At 43.7% G+C, this 16,387-nt stretch overlaps 1 protein-coding gene and 1 long non-coding RNA gene across 2 annotated transcripts in view; one reads left to right on the top strand and one right to left on the bottom strand.

Moving 5' to 3' along the window:
- The window catches only part of WEE1 (WEE1 G2 checkpoint kinase), a 26,958-nt gene extending 21,603 nt beyond the window's left edge, over nt 1–5,355 (bottom strand). Inside the window, exon 1 of the mRNA XM_073347549.1 lies at nt 5,334–5,355. The gene's annotated coding sequence lies outside the window, so the exon portion shown is untranslated. The remainder of the gene's footprint in view (nt 1–5,333) is intronic.
- LOC140912690 (uncharacterized) overlaps nt 1–16,387 on the top strand; it is a 20,062-nt gene extending 3,675 nt beyond the window's left edge. Inside the window, exons 2-3 of the long non-coding RNA XR_012159351.1 lie at nt 1,624–1,704; nt 16,351–16,387. This is a non-coding gene — a long non-coding RNA (uncharacterized lncRNA). The remainder of the gene's footprint in view (nt 1–1,623; nt 1,705–16,350) is intronic.

Raw genomic sequence — 16,387 nt, 5'->3', positions numbered from 1 at the left:
AGCTCAGTAGGCCCCCTATCAGACTCCTGCCCCTACTCTGCTTGGCTTCCCACTTTGACATCCCCGCATTGCCTGCCATTTCCTGTCTCAGGCCCCTCTCCCACTGCAGCCCCTCCTGGTTTGGCCTGACCTGAGGATGTGGGCTTGATAAGCAGACAGTCTTGGTGATTAGCTCTAAGTTATGTGCAGCAAGCACTGCTGCCTTCCTGGCAGCTTCCCCCTCAGCAGAGGCAGCCAGCAAGTGGAAGGTGGGAAGACTTACTATAGCACAAACTACTGGCTGGACTGGGGCTTTGCAGGAAGCCATTTCAGCAATAGGGAGCAGGCCTAAAGAGGCACCATATACAAGCACAACATTTGAATGCCCCTAGGATGCACCTATGCACAGTGGAAAAATTTAAAAGCCTGAGATTTCCATCTTGCCTGCACCCTGCAGTTCTGTCCCCAAGGTTTCCCTTTATTATGTGACCAAAAAATAGCATAAAGAAAACGTGTCTTTTTAAAACCAGGAATATAGTATATTCCCTGACTTTAAATGATAGGACAACAGCAGATCTCAAAGGCTCAAGAACTCTTTTTTTCTAAACAGGACCTATCCTTCTATGCTATGTATCTATCCATATCCAGGTTCTCATTGGGCGCCTATCAGCGTAGGGTCTGAGCCCCTATTCCTCTTCTATTCAGTATCACCTGTGATTGTGGAGGCCTGAGATCCCACAAAAGTCGGTGGTGAGGCCACTGTATCCTAGGGCCAGCACTGGTCAATGTACATGGCTTCTTTCTTCCTTCTCTTTTCTTATGCCTTTCTTCTATTTCTTCTTTTCCTTTAATTGCTGTTTCTTCTCTCTAGAGATGTTCTGAACCTCTCTCCCCTTTGGGCCAAAACAACTGCCACTAACTGACAACTCCAAGAACAGAGGCTTCCCATTGGAGCATCAGTTTGTCAATCAACCAGCTCAGGAAGTGGTTTCAGAGTAACAGCCGTGTTAGTCTGTATTCGCAAAAAGAAAAGGAGTACTTGTGGCACCTTAGAGACTAACCAATTTATTTGAGCATGAGCTTTCGTGAGCTTCATCCGATGAAGTGAGCTGTAGCTCACGAAAGCTCATGCTCAAATAAATTGGTTAGTCTCTAAGGTGCCACAAGTACTCCTTTTCTTTTCTCAGGAAGTGGGACTCTCTTTCCCATGCAGAGCTGCACAGGTCAAACAAAATGTGTGATTTTTTTCTCCCGTTTAGATAAATGGGTGCAACTTTGGGTGGGTCACCATTATATCTGTTTTAGAGCATCTTAAAGCAGTTCATCTTATGCCATTTTGTAACTGACATAAACTAAACCAATTTAAGACACATAAACCAATTTAAGTGTGTCCATGTTAGGGAGGGAGTTGCTTCAATTTAATTAAATAGTTTTAGAAACCGATTTAGTTAAATGGTGCACAAAATGCGTGTAGACAAAGCCTCCTTTGCCAGTAGAGCAGATAAATTCACTAGAATATGAGAGGGTAATTATTCCTTTTGTAAATCATAAACAGGAACGCTTCCATAAAATATCAAACTTTTACATACTTCTCATGTTCTTTAGTGTGCTGAGAGCTGAAGTACTCTCTTTATTTACCAAAAGGTACAGTACAGGTGGTGTTAAACCACAGAGAGCCTCCAGAGGACAATCTTTGGGCTATGGAAACTTTGGGCTAATATGAAGGTAAACTATCAACAACAACAAAATAAAAATTGCCTGTTAACATATATATATTTAAAGTACTATTAAAAGGGAAAATCCTGTGCTAGGAAGTGAGGTAGCATTGTCTCCATTCATTAGGCCATTAGTTTAATCTGTTCTTGATAGGTGGGGGGTATTGCGTGCTGATATTTGTGTTTAAAACAGCCTACCTTCCTGCCTACAGCTCCTATGCCACACCCTCCTGTAGATAGCATAGGGGCCTGATGATCTCTGGCTGCTGGAGTATCATTTTAGGGCTGCTGGCACTGGTGCAAATTGGAGCATGCTAATGGTCCCAAGATTGGGGGAGTTCAAAGTTGGTTTACAGTCACCTGTGTACCATCCCCCACTCCTAACTTGTATCAAGTGTTCCTCAGCCAGATCCCAGGATCCAACCCAACATATTTACATTCCCTTATGCCTGTAGATCAGTGAATGATTTTATTAATTTTTTTTAAAGCAATCACTTTTTCATTTGTTTCTTTGCCAAGCAAAGAATCTCATCTTCTCATTTTCACTGACAATGTTGGTTTGGTTTTTTTTGGCGGGGGGGGGGGGTTGTTTGGTGTAAATTGTGAGAAATGTAATCACTTTCCAAAGTCCAGTTTCACTAAGACAAGAATCATTTTATCAAATTCAAAAAATACACTGCAAATCAACACAATTCTCCTTGCTTCACTTTCTGATCCTGTTTCTGCCCATCCTGTCAGTATTACCTTCTCAAAGTAAAAGGAAGTTTTAAAAAATAATCTATATTAACTGCTAAGAAACCTTTAGCAGTATTGGATTAAACAGCTTTTAAATCATCACAATACTGGATAAAACAAAGATTGATATAGACAATAACATCTTGGTAAATTCTGCTCGACATGCTTCCTAGATCATGGGTTTGCTGTCATTACTAAGTTTGCTCATCCACTTTAAAAGTTCAGCCACAAGCATGATCTTATGTTCTAAGATTTTCCCCCATAGAGAATGCAGAAAAACCTGTAACTGCAAACAAAGAAGTGAAGAGTTCGTCAAATGGGTGTAAAACACAAGCTCTTTGGATTTTTGGATGTCAGAGTGAAAAAACAACAACAACAATATGCTTAAATAGAACAGCATTGTTTCTCCATATGATGATACCTTTGTTAAATTGAAGAATCCCATAAAAAGTCTTGTATTTTTCTTTCCCATTTTTTATTCATGCTCCAGTCAATAAAGACTGTTCTTGCCACAAATAGCCAGTGCATTGTGTTAAAATAGTGTAAAATTACACTGTAATAACTTTGAACAAGATATTCAAATTCACTTTACAGAAAAGGTCTGATCATCATGACTCACAAGGGCCAAAGGAAAGGGCAAGTCATGTAGGCTCTTTTTTGAGGGAGAAATAAGAAATAGGAGGCGCAGTGCAGTTCTTTGTGCAGAGGCCAAACACCTAGTCCATAAGCCAGATCTTACGTGCATGACATTTTCAGATTCTGCAGAATTTAAGTTTTCAATTGAAATAAGAAATAAGTTTATAGCCCTCACAGTTGCAAAGTTCCCCTTCCAAATTTGGCCCAAGTGTAACCAATGCATTGTTGCCTTCCTGAGTCTGCAGGCAGTCTGGAATAATGGCTTGTAGAGGTATAAATGGTCTCAAACCCCATCAGTTCCACTGAGGTATTTTTAATTTAAAGCCTAATTATTAACTATTTAATTGCTGAATAGCAGAGGGAATGTGGTGAATAATTGGCAATTGCTGCAGGAAAAACAGAGGGGAGATCCAAAAAATATGGATGAGTGAGAGGGAAAAGATAAAGAATGGTGAGAAAGGGAGAGAAATAAAGGGGAGAAATAGCAGTGGTCCTAAAAGAAAGCTTATTTTTCCACTGAGTGAGGCTGAATGAGACAATGATGTACTAATCAAATACTGATAATGGAAGGTTCGTTATTACATGTTAGTCGTATATAGAGACACTGTACTTTGTGCAGACCTCCCCTTCCAGTGAGACTCAGGAGACTATGTAGTCCTAAATTTATATACGTTGGCCCAGGAATCATAATTCAAAATGGAATTTGGCCTTCTCCACAGAATAAATTTTGACACTCTTGCTCTAGTGGATACATTCCACATCAGAAAAGCTACTACCACTGTTTGCACCCCTGTTGACAGCCTCAGCAAAGGCACCATAGAGTGAATGGCCTAAACTAGTGGTTTTCAAACTTTTTTTCTGGCGACCCAGTTGAAGAAAATTGTTGATGCCCACGACTCAATGGAGCTGGGGATGAGGGGTTTGGGGTGTGGAAGGGGGTCAGGGCTCTGGGCTGGGGTGCAGACTCGGGGGTGGTACCAGGAATAAGGGGTTTGGGGTGTAGAAGGGGGCTCTGGGTTTGGGGGAGGCTCAGGGCTGGAGCAGAGGGTTGGGGTGCGGGAGGGGATCAGGGCTCTGGGCTGGGGGTGCAGGCTCTGAGGTGGGGCCAGGGATAAGGGGTTTGGTGTGCAGGAGGGGGCTCTGGGTTTGGGGGGGCCTCAGGGCTGGGGGTTGGGGTGTGGGAGGGGTCAGGGCTCTGGGCTGGGGGTGCAGGCTCTAGGGTGGGGCGAGGGATGAGGGGTTTGGGGTGCAGGAAGGGGCTCCGGGTGGGGGGGGGGCTCCGGGCTGGGTCAGGGGATTGGGGCATGGGCTTACATCAGTCAGCTCCCAGTCAGTGGCGCAGTGGGGGTGCTAAGGTAGGCTTCCTGCTTGTCCTGGCACTGTGGACCGCGCTGCGCCCCGGAAGCAGCAAGCAGCAGGTCTGGCTCCTAGGCGGAGGTGTACAAATGGCTCTGTGCAACTCTTGCCCGCAGGCACACCCCCTGCCCCCATTGGCCGGCGGAGCCGGTGTTCAGGGTGGGAGCAGTGTATAGAGCCCCATGGCCGCACTGCCTAGGAGCTGGACCTGCTGCTGGCTGCTTCTGGGGCGCAGCGTGGTGTCAGAACAGGTAGGAACTAGCCTGCCTTAGCCAGGCAGCACCGCCGATGGGACTCTTGTCAAGGTTTTTTGCACTTACAAGGTCAGCCACTGTTCCTAAAACCACTTATGGCTAAATTAGAGGAGCTCAACCAAGGTTTGGATGGTGTCCAGTCCACAGCAGCCACCATGGACTTAAAACTGGTTAAAATGGTGAGAAAAAAAACAGTTTCCAAAAAAGAACAGCTGAAGAGCCAAATTGCACAAGTGAGAATCAGAAGCAAGTAGAGTAAAGCAGGACAACTCTCAACCCTGATGACTAATGTAATGAAAGAAAATAAAACAAAATGCTATGCTTTACAGTGGTTATGCTTGAAAAGCAAGTTAAGATGCATAATCTAAACAGCTGCCTGACATTTTACACATTGCTATAAGCGATGACCCTGTTTTCATTGAGCAATAGACTATCCTGTCATAACTACACAGCCTTGACTAAAACTGTTAGTGCTAGAATTACTGATGTTTCAGATAAAATCTGAACCCTACAAGCTGTGCAGAAAAGCACATACTGTGTAATAGCAGCAAAATTCTTATTTTTCCAGATCTTGATCATAGATTGCTCTAATTTATTCCAAGTATTGGCCCAACCCTGCAATCAAACAACTATTAAGATAGCTTAAAAAAATCCTCACCTCTTCCTCTGTCTTGCACCAAACGCAGCTCACTTGCACCAGAGGATCTAGCCTTCTGACTCACAAGTTCTTGGTGTTGAAACTTAAAATACTTCAGACAGAATTCCACACATTTGGAATGTGCTGAGTATAGAGAAGGCGTCTAACTTTCACAGAAATCCTTAATTTTACTCAGTACTGTAGTACAAAATAGTTACATGGTTGTTGAGATTTTCTAGTAGTTTTATAAAGCCTTTATTTCTTACCTTTATGCATCTTAGGATCTGATCCTGTAACTCTTACTCATATGAGGAATCAACATGAAGTCAAGATAAAAGTTAATGAGTCAGAATAATTTAAAATAATTATTGCTCTGACTAACATCAACAGATACTATGACTATAATATAGAGTTAAGATGTTCTATTCCTTTTTAAAAAGAATACAGTAATAATGATTTAACATAAAATGGAAATCAGCATTTTGTATTAGTAATTAAAAAATATTAAACAATTTCCCAACACAAGGTAAACAAATCTAAGCAATCACAGTAATTATTTCACTAGCTGTTAATAATAATTTTTCTTAGTGTATGTAAAACCCTAAATAATTCCTCTATCTTCTTGGGGTTTTCACTATTATTATGTTTGTCCCCCTTTAGCCATCTCTTATACATACTATACAGATTGAGGGCCAGATTTTTAAACATATAGGTACAGATAGGTGTCTAGCAGGATTTTCAAAAGTGCCTAGGCACCTAACTCCCATTGAAATCAATAGGAGTTAGGCACCAATAGGAGTTAGACACTGCTGAAAATCCCGCAACCACATATCTGCATCTTTAGATGCCCAAATACCTTTACAAATTTGGCCGTTAGGTCTTCTAATCTTTCCTCACAAGTCAGTCCCTTCCCCAATAACTTTGTTGCAATTCTCTGAACTCCCTCCAATTCGTCAACACCTTTTGGTTAAGGAGGGGACCAGAAATGAATGCAATAGTCCAGACAGGTGTAGTCACACCAAAAAGGGTCCTGTTTCCTCCCTCCTTCAGGACATAACACTTCTGCATATGCAGCTCAGAACTGCATCAGTCTTTTAGGCTGCCATATCATATGCAAACTCATCACATTGCTTGGTCGTTATCACTTCTAGATATTCTTTTTAAAATTACTGTTCCAAGTTTCTCCTTCCCATTGAATATCTGTGCTTCAGATTATTTTTCCTTAGATGTACTAATCTCATTTTATTTTCTGGGTATGCTTCTAACATAAGTACCTTTGTATTATGTCCCCGTCCTGAGTGGCATTTGCAATTCTTCCCATTTAATATCTGTGAATTTTGTCAGCACGCTGTTTACCATCTATTCTAGATCTTTAATCCTGGGTCATGCTGTTCTGGGCACTAATATTCAAAACAAGAAACAAAAATCAATATCCTGTATAATAAAGAAAGTACAAATTATATTTTTAAATTCTAAATTGTAGAGGGATGAAATCCAAAATACATACAACAGAGGGCCATATCATATAATTTATTATTGAGTATTTTATATTTATCTTATAGTAGTACCCAGAAGCTGCAACAGAGTTTATGGTTCCATTGTACTAGGCATAGTAAAAACACATAGGAAAACACAGGGCCAGATCCTCAGCTGATATAAATTGTCGTAGCTCCATTGACTTCAACTGAGCTATGACAATTTACACAAACTGAGAATCTGAATCGTGGTCGCTGCTCCAAAGAGCTTAAAATCTTATGTTTAGTGTCTACACACAAAAGTTGTACTACTTTAACTATACCAGTATAGTTAACACAGTACAACTCCCCTATTGTGGATGCAGTTATACCAGTATTGAAGTGCTTATACTGGCATAGTTTATTTCTGAATAGGAGGATGCTCCTGAGAAGGACTTACACATACTGAACAAACAGCTATACCAGTACAAAAACTGTGTGTAGACTAGGCCTTAGCTAGCCCTTCTAATCCTGCAAACACTTATGCATATGAGTACCTTTACACATATGAGTGGGACAATGAATTTAGTGGGACAATTCACATGCCTAAAGATGCATATTAGTCAAGGGCATAAGAGTTTGCATGATTGGGCCCTAAGAAGGAAAGCAATATACAAAGAATTGGGGGGGGGGGCACGCGGCGGGAGAGGAATACAATCAAATATATACATTTTATACACATTTTGACATTTTAAAAACAATTATACATGAAGTAAATGCCAGTTAATCCCAATGTCCTGTCCCAATGACCCGTGATGCATTGCTTCGCATCGCAGCAATCCCTGTGCTTCCATCTGCATTTGGCACCATCTTTCAACGGTTTGTGTACTGCACACTCTCCCTCTTCGGGCTGCAGGAATGGATCCCACACTGTTGACCAATATGCTGCTCGCTCTCGCTAACACGTCACGAGTGGCAGTGGAGTTATTCCTTAAACTGTAAAGGCAAGAGGAGTGCAACATTGATGTAGCTATGACACAAGATTGCTTGTGGCATTCATGGAGGTGCTGACCACAGTGGAATGCTGCTTTTGGGCTCGGGAAATTACTGTGGGTGCTCTTCTGGGATGACGAGCAGTGGCTGCAGAACTTTCGGATGAGTAAAGCCACATTCATGGGACTGCGTGATGAGCTCGCCCCAGCCCTGCGGCACAAGGACACGATAATGAGAGCTGCCCTGTCATTGGAGAAGTGCGTGGTGATTGCACTGTGGAAGCTGGCTACTCCAGACTGCTATCGATCGGTCACTAACCAGTTCGGAGTGGGAAAGTCGACCGCTGGACTCGTGTTGATGGAAGTGTGCAGGGCCATTAATTGCATCCTGCTGTGACGGACCGTAACTCTGGGCAATGTGCATGACATTGTGGATGGCTTTGCAGAAATGGGCTTCCCTAACTGCGGAGTGGGGATAGATGGTATGCATATTCCAATTCCAATGCATATTCCACCATACCACCTAGCCACTGAGTACATTAATCGCCAGGGGTATTTCTCAATGGTTCTCCAGCCGTTTGTGGATCACCGTGGGCATTTCACACACATTAACACAGGCTGGTCCAGAAAGGTGCATGCCGCATGCATCTTTGGGAACACTGGCCTGTTCAGGAAGCTGCAAGCAGGGACTTTCTTCCCAGACCAGATCATCACCATAGAGGAAGTTGAAATGGCCATTGTGATCCTGGGAGAGCCTGCCTACCCCTTAATGCAGTGACTTAGGAAGCCATACACGGAGCACCTTCACAGTAGTAAGGAGCGGTTCAACAACAGGCTCAGCAAGTGCAGAATGACTGTTGAATGTCCTTTTGGCCGTTTAAAGGCCCACTGGTGCTACCTATATGGGAGGCTGGACCTGGCTGATGACAATATTCCTATGCTTATAGCCGCGTGCTTTACACTCCATAATATTTGTGAAGGGATGGGTGAAAGCTTCACTCAGGGCTGGACCGCTGAGGCTCAGCATCTGGAGGCTGAAATTGAAGAGCCAGAGACCAGGGCTATTAGAGGGACGCAGTGCAGGGCCATAATGATCAGGAATGCCTTGAGGCAGCAATTTGAGGCTGAAAGCCACTAATATTTGTTGCTGCGCTCGGATGTGCAGTGCTTGTAATGCTAGGAGGTGATTGTTATTGGTACAGACAATGCACTATGAAGGTGAAGAAAATTGCCTGTTGCTTTGCAGGGCTCAGTTTGCTTTCAATTAATGGAATAAAGATTGCTTTCAAATCAACACAATTCTTTTATTAAAAAACAACAACCAGAGGAGAGAGACAAACAAAAAAACACATCAGCACTGACAGGGATGGGAAGGGAGGGTCCTAGGAGGAGGTAGGGTCCCAGGACAGTTAAAGATTTGTGTATGTCCAGGTATCATGTCCAACCTTCTCCTTTGGAGTACAGTGCAGCGGGTACTGTACTTCAGTAGGGCTAAACTGCAGAGGGATGGGAGTTGAGTGCAGTGGGTACTGGGAGTCCGCAGGGCTGAACTGTGACGAGACAGGAATTGAATGCAGCGGGTACAGGCTGGAGCCAGGAGGTTAATAAGACTGTGTTGGTGCTGTCTGGGGCAGGGTGCATGGGAAAGAGTTTTGCAACAGCGGCTGCAGGGGAGGGCGGGCACGGAGCTACTTGGTTTGCAGTGTTAGTATCTCCTGTAACGTGTCCACTTGCCGCTCCATGGCTTTGTTCTAGCACGCTGCATTCTCTCTTAGGTCCCTCTTCTCACTGTCCTGTCACTCCTTCAATTCTTGTTTTTTCAGCCATGGAGCGCATCTTGACATCACACAGAAAGTCCTCCTTAGTTCTTGGTGACCACTTTCTCATTCTGGGCAGCCATTCAGCCAGCGATAACAAAGAGGGAGGCTGGGTTCCCAAGATCATCTCTGTGAAGCCAAAATGCAACATTTTACAGAAGCAGTATTTAAGTATATACAGACCACTGATTTAAAACACAGCTACTATTCACATACCTGTCGCTAACTGGCTGACCCCAGGCAAGCGCACATGAGCCACAAGGCCTCCAAAATGGGGGGAAATCAGTGTTCCCGGACCCTACTGTACACTGGGCATGTGGCTCTTGGGTACAGCCAGCACTGTGGGGGCGGAGGGGCCTTATAATCATTCCTGTCCCCACATTTTCCACAGGCTGTGTTTATATGGAAGATATCTGCTGCTGAGGGTGAGCAGGGAATCAAGAGAGGGTCTTCTCCAAGACTGCGGCTTCCGCCCTGGCCCTTATGCGGTTCACTTGTGTGCAGCAATGGTCCCTCTGCCTCCCCAGTGATGGCACAGTGGCGTGGGAAAGTTACCCTTAATGGGGCAAGAAACAAAGCAGCTCTACCAAAGAACCTGCGTCAGCAGATTGCCCAGCATCTCCATGAGAGTTTCCTGGAGATCTCTGAGGCAGATTCCTGTGAAGTGAGGAAGTCAATCTACACCCTGTTCCACCGCTCAAACTAGGGATGTAGTGGTACACGCATCATACAGACACAAGTCTGCTTTCTGCAACCCTACTCCCCCAACAACTTGCTTCAGCAATTTCCAAAATCAATTCCACATACCAGGGGCCTCCTCTCCAGTTTGCGCTTCACCAAGATCCGACAGCTGTGAGTGGCTAGTCTCCTCTGGGGTAGAGAAGAGCTGTTGGCTGAATGCATCTCTGACCTCTGAGTCGTCCTCTGCCTCTGGATCCCCCTCCCCCAGCACATCCTCGTCCAAGATTTCCTCCTCCTGGCTCGGTCCACTTTCGACTGGCACGTGAGCCACCAAAATATCCATGGTGGCCTTTGCAGTGGAGGTGGGGTCGCCACAGAGTATTGCGTCCAGCCCTTTGTAGAACAGGCAGCTCGTGGGTGCAGCACTGAAGCAGTGGTTTGTCTCCCGCGCTTCGTGGTAGGTGTTCTGCAGCTCCTTCACTTTGACCCTGCACTGCAGTGTGTCCTGGTCGGTCATGGCCCTTTCTGTCATGCATCATGAAATCTGTCCATAGGTATCATAATTCCTACGGCTGGAGCGCAGCTGGGACTGGACAGCCTCCTCTCCCCAAATGCCGATGAGGTCCAGCAGCTCAGCATTGCTCCAAGCAGGGGATCGCCTGGTGTGTAGAGCAGGCATGGCCACCGGGAAAGATGCGCTGAGGCCACTGCATGCATCACTGAGCAAACAGGAAGGGGACTTTCAAAGTTCCAAAGGAATGTATGGGGTGGGAATGATGGTTGGTCACCTGAGGGTAGGGCAGTACAGTTCAAACCAATGACCAGAGAGGCGAGAACAGGCATTGTAGGACACCTCCCGGAGGCCAACTGCAGTGCTGTAATCAACCAGGGTGTCTACACTGGCACCATGGCACTGTACCCCCAGTGCAGAAAGCTGTACGTCTCTCGTCAGGACAGTTTATTTTTACAGCACTGCAACTGTGCAGTTTCTGCGCACTAAGTGGCTTGGCAGTGTGTACACCTCGGAAGTTACAATGCAGGAAGCTACTTTACTGCGCAGAAAATTTTCAGTGAAGACAAGGCCTGAAATACTCTGGTGATGTGAGGGCCATAAAATTACCTAGACAGACCAATAACATTAGGTAGCCAATAAGAGAAGTTTGATGGATTCTTAAATCTCAATCATTCCTTCTCAGCCAGAAGGTCAGTGAGGAATTTAAAGGAAGGAAATAGTGAAATCCTCATGGCTCTGACAGAGATGAAAAAGACTCCTTTCCTCTGGGTAAAAAGCATTCAATTGTTCCAGTGGAGCTGTAAATATTTTATCATTCCTTTGAGAAAAATATTTAAATAATCTCAACAGAACAGAAGCAAATCAATACACAAAACTCTCTTTTCACTTCAGAACCTGAAATGGGATTTAAGAGAGTCACACTTTAATTAGAAAAGAACATACAGAGAGAATTTAGGACCAAATGCTTATGGAAATGTATATTTCTGATATATCCTTGTACCTTTATTGGGTTAATAAAAGTATCCTCTGAATGTACCTTTCGGTTGAAGAAGTCTTATATCATACCCCTGAAGGTTTAAGTGTCAGGCAGTTATCATTTTTAAGGTCTAATTGCATTAATGTCAGATGCTCCCTTCCCTTTGAAAAAGTGAACTTTGCTGGAAGAACCAAGAACAAGGAGCAATGTCACAACTGGGGGGAAAACCTAATATAAATTCTTAAATCAAGACGCGACAGGAGGAAATGGTTGTTTGTATTGCTTAAGTGCAGTATAATTTACTGTAATAAAGGTGTGACACATCAGAGTTCTGGTAAGAGACTGCTCTTTATTTTCTGGCTCCTGATATATGCCATGGGACAGAGTTACAAAACGATTATATCCTTATCACATAGCAGGGGTTTATTACCTATTGACTATCGTTACATTTACTACCATCTTTAAACATTATGTGGAACTGCAGGAAATGTAAAATTTGTCAATGTTTTGTACCCCATTATTATTTGTGCTAACTTGGACCTCAGGTTTTACGCATTTGCAAACCCAATGCAAATAATTATCTAACTGCATTTAGTTTATACACTTATTTTATACATTTTTCCAAGACAGTGAAGGGTCAAACTGAGTACATTTTTTAAATGCTAACAATTGCAAAGTAGTATCTGAATCAGGTACAATCCACCACTCACCTTCTGTCTGGTAACTATTCCCCTTCCCTAACCAGGCAAATAACAAGTCTCCTCTCCCGCAACTACCAATAAAATATTTCAGAGTTGCATTTTTTTTAAAACAGCTGTAGGGTTTTACAAAGTATTTCATAGAATCATAGAATCATAGAATATCAGGGTTGGAAGGGACCCCAGAAGGTCATCTAGTCCAACCCCCTGCTCAAAGCAGGACCAATTCAGAGTTAAATCATCCCAGCCAGGGCTTTGTCAAGCCTGACCTTAAAAACCTCTAAGGAAGGAGATTCTACCACCTCCCTAGGTAACGCATTCCAGTGTTTCACCACCCTCTTAGTGAAAAAGTTTTTCCTAATATCCAATCTAAACCTTCCCCACTGCAACTTGAGACCATTACTCCTCGTTCTGTCATCTGCTACCATTGAGAACAGTCTAGAGCCATCCTCTTTGGAACCCCCTTTCAGGTAGTTGAAAGCAGCTATCAAATCCCCCCTCATTCTTCTCTTCTGCAGGCTAAACAATCCCAGCTCCCTCAGCCTCTCCTCATAACTCATGTGTTCCAGTCCCCTAATCATTTTTGTTGCCCTTCGCTGGACTCTCTCCAATTTATCCACATCCTTCTTGAAGTGTGGGGCCCAAAACTGGACACAGTACTCCAGATGAGGCCTCACCAATGTCGAATAGAGGGGAACGATCATGTCCCTCGATCTGCTCGCTATGCCCCTACTTATACATCCCAAAATGCCATTGGCCTTCTTGGCAACAAGGGCACACTGCTGACTAATATCCAGCTTCTCGTCCACTGTCACCCCTAGGTCCTTTTCCGCAGAACTGCTGCCTAGCCATTCGGTCCCTAGTCTGTAGCTGTGCATTGGGTTCTTCCGTCCTAAGTGCAGGACCCTGCACTTATCCTTATTGAACCTCATCAGATTTCAGTCCTGTCACCCATTTGGAGCAATGTCTAACGGTAGAACTAGAGTACAATTATATCAGAGAACTCTCCTGCATCACAGCTAGTACTATGTGGCTGAGCTATGATAGACTATGTAACCCACAGGCCAAATCTCAGGGCCAGCATGAGTGAGCTCCATGGCTGTTGAAGATGCCAGATGCTGAAGAAAGAATCTAACTCTTTCCTTACCGGAGGCTACATAGCAATCCAACCCACCTGTGTCCTTGAGGATGTGGTTGGGGAAGCACTGAGCATGCTCAGTGCCTCAACACTCACTGGCCAAAAGACATCTGTCTCTGGCACATGGGCACCATTAGTGGAATGCGCCTGTTGACAAGCACTCAAAGGAGAAGATACGGATTCTTCCATGTTGAAGAATGCAGCAAGCAGCCTCCGAAGAACTTTAAAGGGTGTTTCACATCCCTTACAGGTCTCCAAATCAGAGTGCCAGCCAGTAAATAACAAAGGGCCACTAAGCTAAAGAAACGCTCCCTCCAATGCAGTTGGGGGGTGAGGCATGGGGAGAACTACTTTCCAGGGTGAACCATTTCCGTTTTAACCTTTTGTAATATATGCACTATATTCCCAGCCCTTTCTTTCCCCACACCCCTACAAGAGAAACAACTGAGGGCTGCAGCAGCCACTGTGGCCCCAGTGGGATTCAGAGAATCCAGGAGCCACATAGGGTTGCTCAGTTCCCAAATGCCCGAACAGCTCTTCCCCCTGCCTCTGCCCCTTCACACTGTGCCTGAATAGCTCTAGCATCAATGGTGCCAAGAGTAACTATGCAGCAAGAAGGGACTATTGCTCCTTTTACAAGAGTGTAACCAGGCCTGAAGTTTGGCCTCATAAGAGCAAAAAGAAGGTAGCCCAGACCCAGCCTATACATGTATGCTTCTGAGTTCCCTCCTCAAGACAGGGACACTCTTTGTTATGTGTACAGTGCCAGCCCCATTGGGCCAGCCGGGCTGGAGCACCAACAGTAGCCACCATCCCCATCTGGGGGAAGCAGGACTCTTAAGGGAGAGAGACGCTAGGCTGCTGTGAAGAGCAGCTTAGCCCATGGTGATGAAAAGGATCTTGGGACCTTAGAGGAGAAAATGTGATTGTGTGTTGGGAGGTGGGGAAATTGATTGATTTTGAAGAACAGGGAAGAGGATATATTTTTAGGGCAGGAGTTGGTATTCTAGGGGCAGAACTGATTGTGTGGGGTGGGGATTCAAATCTGAAAGTGAGAGGAAATAATGTGTAGGGAATACTTGGATAATGAGGGTGATTGTTGGGGAGTGAATTGTACAGTAAGTTATTTTGCTTGTGGGGGAGCCCTTCATAAACTGCCTCCCTGTCCTCGGCTTGTATTAAAGAGTTCACTTCACTATGAGGAGGAAGGGACCTCCAAGGAAAGGGAATATGGTATAAGGGACAGGGCAAGATATTCCTACTCCTAACTGCCCAATTTTAAAATGCCACTCCTACCTCCCACCTGATTCCCTCATTCCCACATGCCCTATTCCTTCTCACTGCTTGCCAATTTCCTCTTGCCAATCCCTCCCTCTAGCAACCTAATTCTGTATCTGATCTGCCCCATACCAAAGAATCTTCCAATTCCAACATCATCTGATATCTTCTCCTAGTAAAGACAGTTCACCAAAAACATTCTTCTGGCTCTTAGAGTAAAAGCAGAGATTAAAAGAACATTCATCCCTTCACCATGAACTGAATATCATCCCATTACACATGCACACTTGATTCCCATGCAGGCCCCATAAGTAAAATGTATGTAAACACCATTTCTCCTTCCCTCTCTAACTTGTATAGGCAGCCTACCTCTTTCCATCTCCAGTTTATTCTGTACACTGAACTATGATTTTTTTTTTAATAACTGGTAACAAACAATACTAAAGCACACCTAAGAACTTTCAAGTTTCATAAAAGCTACGAAGATACTTCCTATGACGTATAAGAGATTTCTTAAAGGATAATACTTTAAACAGCTTTCTGAATAGTGATAGATTAATAGGCCGTGCAACAGACTGAATAGTAGAAATAGGAAAGCAGTAATCAAATTTGGGTTGTAGATAATGTACAGAAAATAGAGCTGAAGCTATTCCTGTCATAGTCCTCTTCCTTCTTCAAAAAGATGTTAACAATGAAGATTAAAAACCAAAACAACAACAAAAAAATCTCTGGGAGTTTATGCCAAATGCCGTATCTTTAATTTATGTATAAAGGGACAATTTTTAAATGCTTGTGACAAACTAGCCTAGCTGGCAGGCAGTTTATCCCTCCATGCCAGATAATATTTACTTCTGTGTGATAATACGAGTTACACAGCATACTGAGGGAAGAGTGGGGATAAAATTTTCAAAAGCAGCTCAGTGATTTAGTGATCAATGCCTAAATCCCATTAAAAGTCAATAGGCACTTTTGAGAATATTGCCCTAATCTCAAGGATATGCTAGATCAATGAGAATATTCTTGTATTCCCAACCCTACTCCATATTACAATACTTGTTCATTACAAGTGGTTTTGGTCATATGTATGAGCAACCTGAAAAGATACAACCAGTTTAGAATCAGTAACCCAGAACTACATTAATTAATCACTGATTTGACAATTTGCACCTGGGTTCTTTGAGGTCAAATGCCAGAGTGAATAATGAGGCACAAGATTTTTATGTAACTTTTTTGTCACAATACTTACTAGAGACTGACTATTCCTTTACAGCTTTATCCTGCAAGTGCTGACTGCCTTCTGTGAGATGAGAGTTGAGGGCACTTAGAACCTCATATGACCAGCTCTTTGAAGAGAATATTCATCTAAAACAAGCATAAATTCTTATCTTAAAACAAAGGTTCTTTTTTAGCATGTCTACTAACCAGACTAAATTAAAGGCACTTTTTGGTATATAAAAAGTTTAAAGCTTCCTTTTACTATCTCTTTCCAGATGCAACTACAATGAATCCTCTTTACAGAATGATGTA

This window comes from Lepidochelys kempii, chromosome 6, assembly GCF_965140265.1.
Source record: "Lepidochelys kempii isolate rLepKem1 chromosome 6, rLepKem1.hap2, whole genome shotgun sequence".
Lineage (NCBI taxonomy): Eukaryota > Metazoa > Chordata > Testudines > Cheloniidae > Lepidochelys > Lepidochelys kempii.
Note: the sequence above shows the minus strand (reverse complement) of the source record. Positions and strands in the feature narration are given on the sequence as shown.